Genomic DNA, 13,622 nt, shown 5'->3' on the forward strand with positions numbered 1-13,622 from the left:
ACTCTGCATTGATCACATAAGGTTTGACAACGTACACATTTGGGCCAACAAAAACCACACCTCTTGGCGACCGCGCTCTCCAGAAATTCATTTCCATTCATGAAGAGACCTTGGCTTTTATACTAATCTCTCAATTCTGCCACAGCACAACAGCATAAGAGACGCATGGAGGGAATGCGTCCTTTAGCACTCAAGATATGAATTATACTCAACTGAAATAGATGAAAGAAAAGGAGGCTACAACTGAAAATGCCTACTGTGGGCTGAGGCATGTCAAACACTGGCGTGAAGTCGCAAACCACGCGAATGCATTTAATTGGAACGGTCTTTTTCTTTACAAAACAGTTCCCAATTTCCTACCATAGATCATTACTGTTGTTTAGTGAAGCTCAGGGAAGAAAAAAGACGTGTTACTGTATTTTCTTGTTACTAGAGATGTCCTTTACGCAGTAGCCAGCACGCTCTGGAAACACAATGTTTGACATTTTCTGCTTTTGTTCTAATAAAAATGATGCAACATGTTTTTTCATAATATCATTCTGCAGTCCTTTGAGAACATTTTGGGGGACTTTGAACAAAATTGAGATTGGGTTTTTTTTATTGTAGATTTTTGAATCAAGGAGCACTTTTCTCTTTTTGGTGTTTCGAGCATGAAAATTTACTACTTTGAAAATTATTACAGAAATACAAATGCAGAAGTTCATTATTCACATAAAGGCCTATGCATACTGCGAATATGAACAAGCCAAGGTGTTCACAGAAGTAGCCATAGCGTCCCAAATTCGACTAATTTTCAAAAACGCTGCGTTTTTCGTGAATTTTTAAAAATATATAATTTGCTCAGAATTCCATGAAATGATAAGAGCTATTTCCTCTTTACTTCTACTTCCGCTCAAAAGAAAGATATTTGATATATATTGCTTGAGTAGCTGCCAGCATGGTTCCGAAGTTACGAAAACGCACTCTTCGTAAAATGGTCGTCGTCAACCGGCGACACTTGTCGAATTTTCCTGTGTTGAAAAAAATTTTTATTTGAAAACGAACTGCGATTTCGTGCTGTGCAGTCATATGTGCACAACATACAAAATTATCAGGAAAATCGGAAACATCAAATATACACCGTTTTTCGATCTTTCGTGGAATCGACCGAAAGAAGAAAAAAATGTCAGCTCCACCCAGAGAACCGATGCCGATGAAGGACAGTCATGCTAGCTGGAACCACAAGCGCGCTTGTTCTCAGCAATGTCACAATCCCTGACGAAATCTACCAGAACATTCAAGCTTGCTGCCTCAGACCAGCAGCACAAACAAGTGTCTTTATGGGAATACCAACTGTTGTGAAACACTCTGGAAGTGCTTGACGTCACGGAAATGGATATGCGCTGTTGGATGAAGCATTTAAGTTCATATTCGTAGCGCAAAAAACAAGACACAGACACAAGTAAGGAACACATACACAGGACGGGCGCTAGACATCAACTGATTTATTAAATAACTGCAAGACAACATAAAAGAGCGAAAAAACCGTCGGACATGAGCGCATCCGCACCATAACACTCCGAGGTGCTTTCTTATACCTGCATCGCCACGTGTTACCACCTTACATGCGCAAGATTTCCTTTCAGATAGTCATGCTCTTTACGGGACAAAGCTACCGACGCAACACTGACACATTTTCTTTCATTCTCACTTATAGCAAACGCTTCTATAATTTCTCGCGTTGCCTGATTCTTGCCTTTCTTAAGCACACGTATAGTGGTGAACAAGCGAGAGTGAAAGAAAATGTGTCAGTGTTGCGTCGGTAGCTTCGTCCCGTAAAGAGCTTGACTATCTGAAAGGAAATCTTGCGCATGTAAGGTGGTAACACGTGGCGATGCAGCTATAAGAAAGCACCTCGGAGTGTTATGGTGCGGATGCGCTCATGTCCGACGGTTGTCTGGCTTTTTTAGGTTGCCTTGCAGTAATAAATCAGTTGATGTCTAGCGCATGTTCTGTGTATGTGTTCCTTACTTGTGTCTGCGTCTTGTTTTTTACGCTATGAATATGATTATAGGTGATTCAAACCAACTAGCCCGCATCACCGCCTTGGATGAAGCATTTGTGCATATTCTCCGTGGGGCTGTGGGCAGAGCGGACATATTTTCTGAAGTTGTAAGCGAGCATAAATAAACTGACTGGCAATAAAATGCTCTCTGTCACCATTAACACTTTCCTATCCATGGGAGAATAGGCCAATTTTGAGTACTCTAGTCAACGATTTTTCTACTAGCTGCCACAGAATATCCTTGATACTCTAATATATGATAGGAACTTGTAGAACAAGAAATGCGCTTTCTAATGGTATTATATTTAAGCAAACATTTCTAAAGAATTTTCCCCAAAAAAAAGCTTTAATAGGAAAATGTTTGACAAAAGCGAGAAAACACTGTAAAAACATCAATGGTGCTTTGCACCAGCTGAACACAAAAGAAATTCTGAAAAATGCATTTTAACCACAAATACCATATCCATTATCCCTGCAAATATAAGCATTTTATCTCTAGTCGTTATTTAGATACAAAAGAAAGCGTTAGCCCTAGTGGCTGTCGTGCCACCGCGCAATGCAGTTACGTGATGCGGTGAAGCACAGATTAGCGCAGCGTGTTTCACAGAGAACATTCGTTTTCTCTGTTACTTTTTGCTCAAGAGTGTGCATCCATGCATATTTATTAGTTGTGCTGCACATCTAGGTAATTACTTCTCAGTTAAAGAAGACCGTGTAGAAATCGACGGCTCCGACGAAACGCCGCGCGGAACTGCGGAGCACAATGCCGAGGTCCACTCTGGGTCGTTTTCTCGCTCTAAACTCCATGAATTCGGCAGCCGGCGGCAAGTGGTCTCGCCCAAACGATGTTGATACCCCACAGATAAGAACTGTGACCTTTAGAACACGCCAGATATCTTTCGAACAGAGTGCAGCAGCGACGACTCGGTTCGGAGATCTAAACGAAAGTTACCGGCAGATACCTGTTGACGTTCCGCGGCTGTTCGATGCACTTTCGCTGTTTGTGCTGAAGGCCGATGAGTCGAAATCATCTTCCGAGTCTGCACTGCTACGAACATAAAAAAATTATGACTCATACTCGCCGGAATCCGCCGGCCGTTTCCGAGGCAGGGCGCACGATGTCGACGCCAGATATGAAGGTACGAGAGCTCGGTCCTCTCAACTTAAGTGGCACTTCAAAGCGCTCTCCACGGCGGAAAAAATAAACGAATATGGGAAACAGAAAAAATAGCTCTTGTTTTATGCGATGGATGATGTTGGCTGTCCGTAAGCGCTCCTAGCGCGGCAAAATTTCAAGTTGAAGGCCATCGACAGCAAGCTATCGATGGGTATAGGTGTGGACAGGAAAATATTAAATGGCACTGTGAGAGCAATGGCAGCACATGTGACCTCCACCACTGGAGGCTCTTGTCAGTGCTACATGTGCAGTTTCGGTTTCAAATCTTAAGCACTGGCAATTTCGGACTTGTTGTATTGGGAAAAAGGTGCATGTTAGATTCAAGTAAATACGGTATTCGTCGTTGATCCTTGTTGATATACCAGACACAATTTTCTAGTCAAGTAATCACGTGGAAGCTGAGGAGTTGGAACCTCCGTGATATCGCTCGTGTGCTGATGGGCATGTCACGTAATGATGGTGCGTTGATTGAATTTTGGTTTGCATGACATGCACTGCCAAGCTCAGTTCCTGTCACACTCTTGTTTTACATTGTGAGCGTGCTTTCAGAGGCGATCATTGACGCAACGCTTGCAGCAGTAGGAGCACTCGTCCTTTGTTTTCAAAAGGTAATCCTGGTTGGCTCTTCTACGTAAGGCATTCACTTTGCCGGAGGCTGATGCACAATGGTAGCTTTTATTCTAGTTGCATTTGCATTGAAGGGCCCCTGAATGACCTCTTTTCTCAAGTCTCGGAACTGCTGTGAACTGGCACCCATAAATACATTACTGAAATGCTTTCCTTTTGACGGCCTAGTCCAGGCTGGGTCACCATCACTGCTAAGCAGTCTTTGTCGTCTGTTATGAAAAATTCGTAAACGAGGGGTGTGTGCTGAAGCCGATAAAAGTTGACAAGTGTACTTTTCTTCTTTGACTGCTTTCCTTAGTGCTTGTGTGTATATGCTTCGCACCCTCTCCTGCAACCCAAACAAAGGAGGAGGAGAGGGCAATGGCGAAAGTGGGCGAGAAGGAGAAGCTGGCGTGGCACATAGGATGATTCAAAAGGAATAGAACAATAATGAAAGCGAGGTATTCACATGGAAGGGTAGAAAGGAGGTAGATGTTTCGCTGACTTATGGTTGTCAGAAGGAAGCACCACTTGACACTGATAACTTCTCGGGAATAAGCACGGTTAGAAATTCCTAGAAGAGGGGTTTAATTCTCATTGGTTTTCATTGTGTATGTACCCCCATTTGAAATATTTATACCTGCTGGCTGGAACTTGCAAATAAGGTATGACTCTTTCCATTTTCTGTCTCTTGGGGACCGGAGGTTTGACTGGAGCACGTAAAGTTAAGACTGTCAAAGTTGTGACCTGCCAAATTGAAATGCTGTGCCACTGCTTTCGATAATTCCTTCGCTGTGTCCGTGTGACGGCCGTTTAATCGAACACTAACAGGCTGCCCTGTTGCGCAAGTGCGCTGTGTGTGTGGACATTCGGTCATGTTTCAACAAGTGCAGGTAAAACTAGATTTTATAAGATGGACTTCTGGTTCTTTTAAAGGGACCGACAACTGGCGAGAACGTGTGATTAGATCCTGGTGGATATGAAAAGACCATGAATTATAGTGACAGATTTGAGCGTCCTTTTCGCGATCTGAATAGGATCTATATTTTCAAATCGCGAGTAAGTCACAAAATACTGTTATGTTGCGCAGTCTAGCAGGAGAGCCTTGAAGCTGGTTTATGGAGTCGTGCACTTTGCTGCACGTGGTCTGATGTTTTCATGCACACCTTAATTAGTACTAAAAGTTAGAGGGTGTGTATTCCATCCATGCCCGCTCTATTCTGTGCTGCTGATGCGATAACAGAAGCAGCATGCTGAGAAGTGGGCTGCCGTCGAGGCAACACAGTAAGCACTTACTGTGTTTTTTGTTGTTCTTCTGCGCAGTGCTTCCGTATATATTGCATATCCAAGCAATAAACCATTGGTTGTTAGTTCAGCGCTTGTGTCTGTCGTTCTTCTTCTCCGTCCCGTGTTTAGCGCTGTTTGCTCTCTTCTTAGACAGCTTTCATTGCACTAAAGAAAACAGGTACCATAAAGATTGGTTGTCGGTCCCTTTAACTATGATGTCATCTTGAAGGTGTTTGCAAGTCTTACATCTTGGACGAGAACAAGGTATTATGTGGACAGTAGAATGAGGGTTTACTTTTCCATGCACTAACATGTCCTTAAAAGGGTGGCAGATCAGGCTAGTTGGTGCTCCATGATCAGAATCGTAATAGCGCAGAAGCAGCACATAGGACAAGGTGCTTGTCTGCGTCCCTTCTTGACCTTTGTGTTGCTTTCGTGTTATTACGATTCTGATAATGTCCTTAAAGTTCCTGTTGTGGCTATACACAACCTTTGATACTTCGGGAAATGCTTTTCTAGGGTGCTTGTTGCTTGCTAATATTGGATAATACTTGCTGAAAATATTGTTTATGTTTCAGAGCGCACTGGAGTATTTGGTTTTAAATGCTAGCGGCTGGTTGGGCTGTGCTACGGGCCCTCTTGTAGCTAGTGTTGACTTCCTATATAATTTACATGCTTCGTTGTAGACCTTGTTTAGAACATTTCATTCAGCGAGCGTTTCCTTTAGGTTGCTTAAGTGGTGAACGGGGTTGCCACAGATCCTTCTTATACGCCTCACCTGTCCGACAAATATTCTACAGAAAAATTTTTTAGCGCTGCAAATATTCCTTGTTTGCAGAGTCGCGGGAGGGGACTATGGTTAACATAGGTATTGTTGGCTGTCTGTTGGTATTCTGTGAAGCGTCTTTTGTCATTTTCCTGTTTCAGTAGATGCCGTCGTGTCCAGCAAGTTAATTTCACCGGACGAATGGTGCATGGTGAATTTAATATTAGAGTGAAACTTGTTACAATGGTCGATGAATGCGTATAATGTGCTTGTGTTCCCATATAATAAACATGTCGTCTTTGCAGCGGAGGTAGATTGAAGGCTTTACCGGAGACGATTTCAAAAGCTCTGATTCTAACTTTCGCATAAAAATGTTGGTGTACGTTGGTGCAAAAGGGGTTCCCATACTAGTGCTGAAATTTTGTAGGCAGTAAGATGAATCAAATTCAAAATAATTAAGCATGAGGTCTAATTTCAGTAATGAGAAATAAATTTCAGCATTAGGTGTTTGCTTGCTTTCTACGACTGACTTTGAGACCGCTTCAGTCTCTTCGGTGATGGGTATATTTGTATACGAGCAGACGTCTATTTATAATTTACGCGGATGACACTACAATGCTATTATCAGCTGACACTCATCAGGAGTTATCTTTGCACGGTAACAATGTTGTGGGTAAGTTACAACTATGGACCTGCTTGCATTGTCGGTTAATGTAACCGAAACTGAGGCTATTATTTTTTAATTGCAAGAATAAGAAATCTGACACTCCAATAAACCTGCAATATTAATCAAAGTCGGTTAAAATCGCGAGGTCTATAAAATCCCTTGGAGTTTACTTTACGCAGAGCATGCAACGAAATGACCAAGTCAATGATGTTTTACTTAAGGCCTCTGGAGCTGTTGGCATACTTTCGCCTTATAGATCTCTACTACCATTAAAAGCAAAGCTTGCAATATATCATGTTTTATTTATTTCACATCTATAGTACTGTACGTTAGTTTGGGCCATGACGACACAGATTATTCTAAGAAAGATTTCTGCATAGCAAAATCGTTCACTTAATTTATAACCTTCCGCACAGACATACAACTCATCACTTCTTTAGGGCCCGCTCACGCTAGCGGCACGGCAGCTCGCCGTTTGCCGTTTGACGTTCTCAGGCTGCCGTGCGCAAGCGATTTCGTTCGCGCACGTCAGCCGTTCTTTGCCGTTCGAATAATAGGTCCGAGACCCATTTTCTCGCCGTTCTCCAGTTGCCGGAGAGCGACGTGGCCAATCAGCGAACGAGGAGCGGTTGCCATGACTTCGGCGCGCCGCGTCATCTGCTTTCGGCTTTCCGCGTCGTGTGCGTCTGCCGCGGGCCGCTGCGAGCTGCTTGATTTCTGCTCCGCGTTTTTCACGCTAGAAGTACGGATGTCGTCCGTCTCGTTGCCAGGCATGGTTCCAGCAGTCAATAGAGCGTTTTAGTCTGTCCGGCATTAAAAAAAAGCGTCGCGTACTACCTAATGAAGTGCCCCCGAGCTGGCGCCAGGTCAAGTGGCGCCAGCTACGGAGGATCAGAAACAACTAACAAACGCGTAATCCACGTCCTCCGAGCATTCGTAAGCGCCCATCTCGACTCGCTAAGCCTACAGCACCGATTATTTGAGTATGGCTCTCAAAAACAGGGCCGTATCGGCACGAATACCTTGCTGTCGGAGCTTAAGGACATGAATCTAAAGCAAATGGAAGCATAATTTCCGAGCTTACACGCTACAGAGCACACGGCCGCCACTTGAAAGATTCGAGGTGGACGACAACCGCTTTTGGCAGTGCGGCCATGTTTTTCTGAGGCTTGCCGTGCCAGTGCCTCCTCTATAACTTTCATATATAGGAGGCACTGGCCGTGCAAGTTGGACAGCTCTCGCGCGTGCGGCGATGGCAGGCGTTGAGCGTTACCGCGCCGTTGCGGCAGGCTTGCCGCTGGCGTGAGCGGGCCATTACTGAACGTCAACGCTTTCAATTTATATAATTATAGACTGTTACGGCACTATAAGATAAAAGAAAAAATGACGTTTGTTTACATTATCAGGGTTATCCGGTATGCAAACTTCATTTTTTAATATCTGGGGTTTAACGTCCCAAAACCACGATATGATTATGAGAGACGCCGTAGTGGAGGGCTCCGGAAATTTCGACCACCTGGGGTTCTTTAACGTGCACCTAAATCTAAGTACACGGGCGTCAAACATTTTCGCCTCCATCGAAAATGCAGCCGCCGCGGTCGGGATTCGATCCCGCGACCTTCGGGTCAGCAGTCGAGCGCCATAACCACTAGACCACCGTGGCGGGGCATGCAAACTTCATAAGTCACATTACCAACGTTGTTGTAAGCCACGTTGGGTACATCCTCACATAAGAACTACATTATGGACTGCAAAGAATTTCTGATCAGTTACTGTCACAATTAAACAACCTCCATTTTGCGGGCATTCAAAGCACAGACATTACACTTGCTCAACTCTACGAATTCCTCATTAACTCTTCAAATTAGCCTTATCCCCACATGTGTATATCAGGGTTATCCGGTATGCAAACTTCATTTTTTTAATATCTGGGGTTTAACGTCCCAAAACCACGATATGATTATGAGAGACGCCGTAGTGGAGGGCTCCGGAAATTTCGACCACCTGGGGTTCTTTAACGTGCACCTAAATCTAAGTACACGGGCGTCAAACATTTTCGCCTCCATCGAAAATGCAGCCGCCGCGGTCGGGATTCGATCCCGCGACCTTCGGGTCAGCAGTCGAGCGCCATAACCACTAGACCACCGTGGCGGGGCATGCAAACTTCATAAGTCACATTACCAACGTTGTTGTCAGCCACGTTGGGTACATCCTCACACAAGAACTAAATTATGGACTGCAAAGAATTTCTGATCAGTTACTGTCACAATTAAACAACCTCCATTTTGCGGGCATTCAAAGCACAGACATTACACTTGCTCAACTCCACGAATTCCTCATTAACTCTTCAAATTAGCCTTATCCCCACATGTGTATCATCTAATGTATTGCCATGTCTTGTTTCCTTTTTTTGCGGTCACTGTCTTTTTTCTGCAATATTTGTACACAGCATTTGTGCACATAGTGATGTACGTCTCTTGCTATGTAACTTGTATTGTCTCCATTTAAAATTGCTCGAATTTATGCATATGCTTGTATTTTGTGTAACTAGGGCTACCATTTTGTTATGTGTCCTGTCGCCACCACTACCTCTGCCTGATGTAACTGGGGGGTTAGAACTTAGTCAAGCGGCTAGTCGCTTTCTTCTCGTCCCCTCCATCAACACTTTGTTGGTGGGAAATAAAATTATTATTATTATTATTATTATTATTATTATTATTATTATTATTATTATTATTATTAGCATCTGGTGTTACCAGAAATCCGAGAGTGTTTGTGATTCATTAATGGAATTTTTTATTCAAAGGAAATTAGGTATATCTTGAACAAAAGACGATAGGGTAGATGGTATATTACATAAATGATGATTTAGAAATTTTTATAGCGACTAAGTAGGTGTATTGCTGTTAGCTACTGCCTGGGATTTGCGCGATAAGTAGTTCATCTATGGGAACCTTATGAATTTTCGAAAGAAGGTAGAAGTGGCCTGCTAGCTTGTTTTTAGGCATCAAGAACCAGTGCTCAGATGGTGCGATTGATTCCCTGGCTAGAAAATTCGTTATCTTATGTTGTATGCTCTTACTATATTCTTGAGTCAGGTTGGAGGTTAATTTTTTGGTAATGGGTGTTGTTGCTGAATTGCCTGATAGCTTCGCTTTTATATTTTGCTATAGGCCAGCTTACTATATTACCACCCTTGTCCGCAGGTTTTATAACAATGTCCTTTGTGTTTGAGAGTTGTTTCATGGCGTCGTGTTCTGCATAAGTAAAGTTCTTCGGCTTTCGACTCTGTCTAGCTGGGCTCAGGATATTCCTGAGACTAGCTTTAGTCTAAATCATGGCATTGTTCTGTATCAGGTGTCCAAGTGCTTGGCGATCGCAAAGAGTCGTTGCCTACGTCTTCTGTATCTGCCTTATTAAAAAAGAATTCCTTGATGCGCAAATGTCTTTGAAACTCGGTGATATCTTTGTGGGGCAAAATGCCAGGCCGCGCTCAAGCAGGCCTATGTGAACTTAAGCTCTCTTATGTGTCTACCACTTCGCTGCTGTGTTCTGGATGTTGGACTGGGGTTGTAGAGCTTTCTCCCGTGTTCAGCAAATTATTCAGGGCAGGTTTCGTAGCTTGAACTTCCTAGCGCTTTTCCTTAATCAGCAGTTGATCTTCTCTACGATGTATAAATTGGGCAAGTTCTTCAGTTTCCTCTCCAGATAGTTTAACGCTATTAAGGGGGGACATGGGTCTTGAAATGTTTCTTTAATCGCTATCATTTGAAATAATACTTGCCTAGTTTATTTGTATATGTACGCAGATTTCAAATAAGCAATTATTTTTCTGTTATAGTAAGTAGTTTTTGAAATATCAGACATTTTATATCCGTTATGGGAGCAAGAGTTTGCCTAAACTGAGAGAGCTGCGAAGTACTAAATCAGCACATCAGAATGACCTGGAATGAGAGCTGAATGCAAGAAAACAAGAATGGATGTTCTAAACCCATTTGAACAAAAGTTATGGTAAGTTGAACATTCGCGAGCGAGTCTAGAACAAGCTGGGATTTCAATCATGAATGTTCCACATGACAAACCTTTTGTTCAAATAAGTTTAGAACATCGATTCTTAATTTCTTGCACTCAGCTCTCATTCCAGGTCATTCATACGTGCTCATTTACTTCGTAACTCTCTCAGTTTAGGCAAACTGTAGCTCCCAAAATGGCACATGGAATCGATGATGTTTAAAAAAATACATATTGTACTAGGAATATAATTGCATATTTGAAATCCGTACACAAATATACATAAACTCAGCGAGTTTCCCCTAAATTGATAATGAATTTAAAAGAAACATTCAAGCGTAGTGTGCCCCCTTGAGCTGGTTGGCTATTAAAGTAAGCTGATTTCTGCAATGCTCGCTCAAGGTATATATATTATTAAAAAAAGATGCACTTACTAAAGTACTGATCCATTTCGCTTATAAGTTACGCATAGGTCGGCAAAATATGTGGAGCTTACTCAACTCACTCAAGAAATATACTTTGCCCTTAGGGCTCAACCGGACTCACTAAGGCTGAGTGAGTCCACTTGACATATAGTAATAAGGCTGATAGTAATGCTGAAGTCCAGCAGTTATCACCGTAGGTCGGCAAACGTGTAGCTCACTCAGACTCGCTCAAGAAATATATTTTGCAAGGGGCTCACTCGAACACACACTCAGCAAAATTTTCCTCAACCGGACTCGCTCGAACTCAAGTTCACCATTATATTACTCATTTGAACTCAAACTCACCAAAATATAACTCATCCAAATTCACTCAGTCTCAGAGTCACTGCTCAATCTGAGTCTGTGTGAGTTCGAGTAAGTCGACTCATGAGTGAGTTCGCCGACCTGTGCAGTAGGGCACCTAAAACACATCTGACCATAATTTTCAGACCTCTTGTCATTTCCTTTTTTTTTTTTAATGTAGCTAGCGTACTTATTCAAATTTTCGCTACTACCTACCAATTTTTGGCACTAATATTGAAACCGCTTTTGTACCAACATATGCAAACATTTTTCTGGGACAGTTAGAATCAGAGCTCTTGAATTCGTCTCCGGCAAAGCCACCTATCTCCACCACATAGACGACATATTTATTTTATGGGAACATGGCATAAGCGCACTAAACGCATTCATTAACCACTGTAACGCCTAGTATTAAATTCACCACGTATTCATTCTTACATCCAGCAGAGCTTTTTCGTAATTCCTTCCACCAGCACATCCGGGTTTGTAATCGCTCTGCGGTAAATATTCCCTAAAAGGACCTTCCCTTTCGATCTCAATCAATCAATCAAATCTTTTATTTGCACCATTTCATACATAAGGTGAAAAAGGGAGAACTGGAGAAAAATCCGAAAGTTCTTCGGCTTGACAAAGCTCCGGTCCCCCAGGCAGGCTCGTGAGTGCTAGGGTCCCAATTCGAATTTTTTGCTTGCTTTTGAAAAAAATGACATCATGAACACAGACCAATTGTATAGTTATACGAAGTAAGGCTAGCAGCTAACCCTTTTGGACCCGACCTCGCGTTACTCAACAAAACGCTCATTAGGGAATACGGCCGCTCCAGGTACCGAAGCGGTTTTCGTGCTGTCAGTTCTCTGAACGCGAAGTTCGGGTTGAGAGCAAGCAACTTTACGAGCCGTCTCCTGATGCCTCAAGATAGCGCGCGCGCCAGCGACTGGGCCCTTCGAGCGATGCAGTCCCCCCCCCCCCCCCCCCCCCTCACCCACTCCTCTGGCGTCCCTTCATGCTCCTTACGAAAGACAGGCGGTGTGTTTCCTCTCTGATAAGCAATCGACGGCAGGCCCACGCGCGGGAAGTGGTTATCTGATGCGCTCTTCGTGCGACGGAGACGGCCGGCTCGTTTAATCTCCGCTTCAGCCGCGTTCATCGCCAGCGCTCGCGAGCTTTTATCCGCGGGTAGAATGCACGGGGTGATGTTATCAGTTAGGACTTTATGCGGAAAATGACGGCAATGGCGACAGCAAAAACCCGTCGAGAGTGTCCATATATAATTGCTATCAAAATAAAAAAAATTGAGCCATATTCCACTTTGCGAAGTGGATGATCAGCGAAGCTGTTTCGTGCACGGCACAAAGGTGACATGGTGAGGGACAGTTTGGTAGGCAAGGCCAAGTTGCTAACGGCCAGGCTGTTAACGTTCAATACGCGCAATATTAATGAGAAAGCCTTAAATGCTCCATCAAACGCGAAAATTGACCGTCGGCGTCGCCAAACGATTGATGCAAAAAATAATATCACGTGATGACGTCATCATCACGTCATAAATCGTGATGTCACATGACATCGTCGCTTTGCACTGCTTCCGTGACCGATGCGCCGATCATGGAGGTAGTGCAAAACCAGGTGGGGTGCAGAAAGCTAGCAGAGAGGGAGGCGGAGGATCAATACACCAATCGAGAAAAAACAGCACCTGGCTTTCGCCTTGGAGTTGCCTTAAGGGAATGCATTAGGGACAGTGCGACTATTTAGCATTCAGGCACTAATGTACTAATGCTGATAACGCACTAATGCTGATAACGCCAAGGTGTATTTATAGTGTTATTTCATAAAGTACAATTTTATTGACGCAGTATTCTGTTTATAGATATTAATCCAGAACACTCAACTGCATGAGCCCTTATTTTTGCATTATCGAGTGAAATATGGAGTTCTCCTGACTTGATTTTTTCCATGAGATTTGTAATGAACGGAAATATTTCCAGCTCTTCATAAGAGCCCCATAAGAATTATTCAGGTGCTTGAATGTTCATTCAATTTGCTTCTCCAGTGCACTCCAGGATGTGAAATTAGCTGCTCCAGAGTGCTCCCAGATGCAAAATTACCTGCTCCAAAGTGCTCCAAGATAGAAATATTTGCTGCTCCAAAGTGCTCCAAAATGAAAATATTGCTGCTCCAAAAAACTGCTCCAAATGAGAATTCCTCGGTAGCACCACTGATGAGGGACCGTGTGAGGCTTTTCTTTTTTTTTTGCACTGCTCCCGCTAGGGGATTTTGGACGCACAAACCTAGCCATATGC

This window comes from Rhipicephalus sanguineus, chromosome 10 (assembly GCF_013339695.2).
Source record: "Rhipicephalus sanguineus isolate Rsan-2018 chromosome 10, BIME_Rsan_1.4, whole genome shotgun sequence".
NCBI lineage: Eukaryota > Metazoa > Arthropoda > Arachnida > Ixodida > Ixodidae > Rhipicephalus > Rhipicephalus sanguineus.